Source organism: Arachis ipaensis, chromosome B04 (genome assembly GCF_000816755.2).
Source record: "Arachis ipaensis cultivar K30076 chromosome B04, Araip1.1, whole genome shotgun sequence".
In the NCBI taxonomy this organism is placed as follows: Eukaryota; Viridiplantae; Streptophyta; class Magnoliopsida; order Fabales; family Fabaceae; genus Arachis; species Arachis ipaensis.
Genome location: NC_029788.2, coordinates 12,920,901 through 12,927,449, shown reverse-complemented (window position 1 = coordinate 12,927,449; position 6,549 = coordinate 12,920,901). Strand labels below are relative to the sequence as shown.

At 35.7% G+C, this 6,549-nt stretch overlaps 1 long non-coding RNA gene across 1 annotated transcript in view; it reads right to left on the bottom strand.

Moving 5' to 3' along the window:
• The window catches only part of LOC110270533, a 13,419-nt gene extending 10,013 nt beyond the window's left edge, over positions 1-3,406 (bottom strand). Inside the window, exon 1 of the long non-coding RNA XR_002360160.1 lies at positions 2,925-3,406. This is a non-coding gene — a long non-coding RNA (uncharacterized LOC110270533). The remainder of the gene's footprint in view (positions 1-2,924) is intronic.

Genomic DNA, 6,549 nt, shown 5'->3' with positions numbered 1-6,549 from the left:
ATAGTTCATTCAAGCGGTAAAAGGTTACCCTGACCAATGCTGTGACCAGGAGGTTGTGAGCACCTTTCAAGAGAGAGTTTATGCACTCAACCAAATTGGTTGTCATCTGACCCTAGTGATGCCCTTCATCAAAAGCCATAACCCACTGTCGACGATCAATAGTGTCACACTATTGAGTATATGCCTCTTCTTGATTCTGCAACTGTTGGTACTGCTCGATGTATTATTGTTTTATCTTAGAATACCCTTTAAAAAATTCATTTCAAGATAACACCACTCATCAGTAATTCAAATAGTACATAAAAATTTAAATTCAACAGAGATCAACTCAATATAAAGAACATGTTTTACCCATGTTTATGATGAGTTTTTGCAAGTAAGGTGTCTTGAATCTTTGTAGGAAGTTTGACGAAATATGTCAGATACAGAATAGATGAAATGCCCTAGGAGAAATCCACGCACCATTACATCTAGCCATTGCTGCACTAATAGACTCATGCCTATCAGAAATAATACCGAAACCTTCCCTTCTGACGACATTCCTTCGTAGATTATTTAGGAAAAAGTGCCATGCGGCAGCGGTCTTTCCTTCAACGATGGCAAAAGCAAGTGGCACAATATTCTGGTTTTTATATTGAGATACAGCAACCAAAAGAACTCCTTTATATCGTCCATACAGATAGATGTGTGCCATCAACCTGCACGAGTGGTTTGCAGTGTTGGAACGCTCTAACACATGGATGAAAGCTCCAAAAAACTTGGCGCATAATCTTAACACCTTCCTCCACCTCAGATCCACGATATACTGGTATAGTATCAACCTGAACTACTGATCTTGGGTTCTGAGCACACATTGCCATACACCATGCCGACAAACACTCATAAGAAGCTTCTCAACCACCAAAGATTTTGCAATCGACTTTTGCTTTTCCAACCACGCTTTTCGATAGCTTATCGTATAGTTGAATTTCGACTGAACATCTGCAATCACAACTCGGATATTTAGAGATGGATCGGCTTCAACAAGAGGCCTTATAGCATCCGCAATTATGCCAGAATCTAGTTTCGAATGCTCTTGAGAAATTGTGCTCATAGTGCAAGTAAGACTTCTATTGTATCATTTAATTTCCCAACAATATTTTCTCTGAATCAAAATAACCTAAAGCAGCCAATCACAACCTTTACCATACTGCAAACATTTCGCATAAAACGTCAAAGGCTCAAACTCAAACACCCTATAATCAACACCCTTGGAAATAGTGTAATTTCTAATTGCCAAGACTACAGCCTCTCTAAAATTGAACTGCATTCCAATAATAAGCTCACTATCTTGAACAAAAGAAACACCTGTGTATGCAAAATAACAATTTCTAAGTTCTAAAAAAGTATATCTAATTGTATTTAAAGGGTTTTCAATTTTCAATGATTTGTACGATATTTCATCGAAGCAGTCACAATATCTAAGTTATTTTTTTCTTTAACTTTCGCACAAAACGATCTTATTAAAAAGTACTCTCAAGTTGAGCAAAATTTATCTTTTTTAAATAGTGAACTATTGTTGAAACACACTTTAATTGGTAACTTAAAAACAAATATATTTTTCAACGTCTAAAATTAAAATGTATAACCGAAATTTGACAATTGAAAGTAAAATTGTCATCACAAAAAAAAAATGATAGGCTGACATACCTGAGTTTGCCAACTCAGGAAATTTTGGTGCGTTCATAGCTTCAAGATCCAAAACACGCATGAAAGATGGCACACCAAAGGGATGTTGGCTTGTTACTGTGTTTGTTGTAGTCTGAACTTCCGTGTCGGTAGTCTTGTTTTCTCTCAACATGTCATTGTTGGATAAGAACTCTTCTTTGCTATCACTGTTATTTTCTTCTTAGTCTATGTTGCCCCCTTCATTTAGGAAGGATTCGTCCACCTCGTGACTGATAGCCAACTCAACGAATTCAACATACAACTCGATCATCGACGTATAAGCCTGATTCTATCGATAAATCATCAACATTTATAGCATGGTAGCTTCATCGGTCACGTTCATTACTTAAAACTATATTACATCACTAAAAACTAACACTAGTTGCTTGTATAAAATATTGCTAACTCTTTTTGATAAATCATTGTATATGTGTTGGCATAGTGACTTTGTAACTTTACAAATGACATCGTACAAGAAATAATAAATATGTCGGACTTGCACAAATAAATTTCACACTTTTATTTGTATATAATATAATCTCACCTTTAAAATATACTAATAAATACACATTAATTTCCATAGCTTCTAAAAGAAAAACTTCTGAAGAGAACTCTTACATATTAAAATCTTATACAAGATCACCGTTTTAATTTGCTCAACGAAAACAAAAATGAATGTTGTTCTAGAACACTAACTCCTTTATATAGGAAGAGATCAAGAGAAAACTAATTTTTTTATTATTATTTTACCTGCTTTTTCTCACAAAATAGTTAAATTGGTTTGAAATAATGTTAAATTATTATTTACATTTCTCGCAGTCTCAAAATTAACAAAAATGTCACGTCATATTATTTTTACAGATTAAAAATTTCTTTAAATATTTTTCGTACCTAATTTTTTTTAAATAAATAAAGGAATCTTGCTCAGTGCGAGATGAATTTAAAAAATTTTAAAAAATGTTTCTCATCAATAACAAGAAGCTTTTAATTGAACAACACCCCACGTACTCATGTTGAAGGACAGAAATTATTTTTAATATAGAAGTGGAGATGGTGTTTTAGTTGAATATTAATATTTGAAGTATATTATATTATTATAAAAATATTCAATACGCTCACTACGCGTTTCAACACGTCTCCTGCGTGTTAGTTAGAATATTATCACGTGTTCAATATTTTCTTCCTCTACGTGTTGACTTCTCACCTACAAAATCTACTCGAGATAAGCCTTAAAGTGGTCCCTGAAGTTACCCTCGAGCCTCATAGTGATCCCTGAAGTTAAAAATTACTCATATTCATTCCTGAAGTTGCACTCCGGAACTCAGACTCGTCCTTCCGGCCAATTTCGTCCAGCTGGCGCAACCGGAAAGCTGACCTGGACTCGTTGGTGACACGCTGTCAGCACAACGGCTAGCTGACGTGGCGACGTAAACTGTTTTGACTCAATTTGGTCCCTAAATTGAGGTTAAAAATCCTAACCCCCAATTGACTCTCTTCTCCTCTCTTCTCCATCGCACCAGAGGTGACTCTCCTCTATTGCTTCTCCTACAGTGTCTTCTCCATCTTTGAAAACCACACGTTATGGCTAGCGCGAGCAACGCAGCTGGGAGCTCCAACAACCCACGATCATTTGGAAGCATCATGAGGAGAATGAATAGAAACAGAGATGCACGTCTGCCAGAATGGTGTGAGTGCGGGTTGAGACCAGTGTTGTGATGGTTAGCGACGGATTCTAATCTAGGGAGACCGTTCGTGGGTTGCCCAAACTAAAAATGTAAGTGTTTGATGCTATTGTTTGCTGTAATTCTGGATATAAAATTGGTTGATTCACTTTCCAGGGTGTAGACTCCAGGGAAGAGGTGGTGTGAGTTGTTTCTGTGGGTGGATAAAATTCTGGAAAAAGACGCAATAACATGTGATGGTAGAACAAGCTCTTTAAATGACAACAAAGAATGTGATTATAAAAAATACAAGCTCTGTTACATATTAGATATGCAGAGAATCATATGTATGTGATTGCATATGCAATTGTCCTTGTTGAAAATACTGAAAACTGGAGGTGGTTCTTGGAATTACTTCATGAAGACTTGGGAGATTATAAGCAAAACAAGCTCTGTTTCATATCAGATAAGCAGAAGGTACGTTTTAGAAATTTATTTGTTGTTGTATAATTAGTATTGGCTGCTGTGATAATAGAGTAAGTGAGAAAATATTCATTACAGGGTAGTTGGATCACTGCTTATATAATGAACTGCTGTGTATATAATGAACTACTGCTTTACTTAGTAGATGGACTAATACTTGATGAACTGCTGTGTATATAATGAACTGATTTGTATGTAAAGAATAGGGACCATTTTGATGTCACTTATAAAACTGAAGGGACCATTCTGATGTCACTTATGTAACTCTAGAGCTGCTAATGAGGATGCTGCTGTTGCTGCAGAGGCTGCTGCTGTCCAACCCCTTACTGCTAATGGTGGTGAAGCCACCCTTATCCCACAACCCCCCACCGAAATTCAGCTTGAACTCAGTCAACCACCCTTGTCACAAACCGATGACTCTCAATAGGTTCAAAAAATTAGATGACATTCATTTTATTATGTGCATGTTCTTATACACTTTTACTAACTATTTTACATGTCTTCACTAATAGATTTTGCCTTGTCCTATGAGGCCACCAAAACTCCCTCCCAAAAGGAAGTCCTCCAAACAAGAAAAGGCAACTCTAGGAAGCAACAATCAAGCCGCAACCACCCAACCAGCAACCAGTTAACCCGCAACAAATCATCCGTCTCATCCTATGCAAGGTGCATCACAGGGGACCGTTATAAGGCTTGCTAACTTCATGAAGTTTGTTCCCAACCTTGGATTCAGACCACCCAGAAACAAAGAATGAATACTAGGATTATTACGTTTAGGAGAAGATTATTTTATTTATCTATTTTGATGAAGCAGCGTGCTTTCTAAATTTTGAACCCAGTGTTGGGGATTTTAGTGTTCAAAACTTGTGTTCTCAATATGTTGAGAACTTTGATATACTTGTTGAATATTGCTCTGACTCTGTAATGCCTATTTTAAATATGTTTTCTGCATTATGAATATATGAATATGGATTATGACTCCCTTGAATTGAGCTATGGCAGATTTTTTTTCTTGGTCTCTGATATGAAATTAAGATTAATTCCATTAGATGAATCCATTAGTAGTGCAGGAACAATTATTTACATATAACCTTTTGTTTATTCAAATTCCAAATTATTCTTACACAGTCATGTAAAACAGTTTAATCTGCATTTCTTTCAACCAAAAGGACAGATACAAGTACATGAACAGAACAACATATGCATATCCCATGTCACATATTTTTTTGCTAAATACAATTGACTCTGTTGCCTATCTAACCTTAAGACAAGCACAACAACTGTAATCAATAGCAGCAGCATACATGTAAACAGCAAAATCCCCCCTCCCCTCCCCTCCCCATTTTGAGAACTCTAACTTCAGAATGTAATCTTCATCCTTCATTCTTTGTTGTCATTTAAAGAGCTTGTTCTACCATCACATGTTACCGCATCTTCTTCCAGAATTTTATCCACCCACAGAAATAACCCACACCACCTCTTACCTGCAGTCTGCACCCAGAAAAGTGAATCAACCAAGTTTACATCCAGAATTACAGCAAACAACAGCATCAAACACTTACATTGTAGTTTGGGCAATCCACGAATGGTCTCCCTGGATTAGAATCCGTTGCTGACCATCGCAACACTAGTCTCGACCCGCACCCACACCATTCTGGCAGACGCGTATCTCTGTTTCTATTCATTCTCCTCATGATGCTTCCAAATGATCGTGGGTTGTTGGAGCTCCCAACTGCATTGCTCGCGCTAGCCATAACGTGTGGTTTTCGAAGATGGAGAAGACACTGTAGAGGAGAGTCACCTCTGGTGCGATGGAAAAGAGAGGAGAAGAGAGTGTGCGATGGAGAAAAGAGGAGAAGAGAGTCAATTGGGGGTTAGGGTTTTTAACCTCAATTTAGGGACCAAATTGAGTCAAAACAGTTTACGTCGCCACGTCAGCTAGCTGTTATGCTGACAGCGTGTCACCAACGGGTCCAAGTCAGCTTTTCGGTTGCGCCAGCTGGACGAAATTGGCCGGAAGGACGAGTCTGAGTTCCGGAGTGCAACTTCAGGGATGAATATAAGTAATTTTTAACTTCAGGGATTACTATGAGACTCGACGGTAACTTCAGGGACCACTTTGAGGCTTATCTCAATCTACTCACTTGTAATTACACTAAATATTTCCATTTCTAACAAAAACACTAATATTTTTTTCATATAAAAAAATCGTTAAAGGGCAATACCAAAAAATTATTCATATTTAAATTTTTGAGCTTCAATATATTCTTATTTTTCATTTTTCATTGTATTCTTTTTCAATGTTACTTTTTCTATTTGCATGTGTAGATTTGTCTATTCATATATGAATATATAATTTTTTTTCTAATTAGCACTAATCAACTCTGGTTTCATATATTGGTATAAATTTCTGAATTCATATATGAAGAATTTGTTAGAAACAGAACCCAAAAAAAAAAATTTTATAGACAAACTCAATTTATGTAGTTGCTAAGCAAATTTAAAGAATCAATTTTTTTAACTAAAGTTATAACCAAAATATTAATACATCTATATAAATTAAATATAATTTTTTGACATTGAGAGAAGTTAAAAATTAGTTTAGTAAATTTAATCAATTTAATTATTTGTTATAGTTATATGTATTATTTTTTCACATATTTATAATATATATTTTATATTTTTAAATTATTTTGTC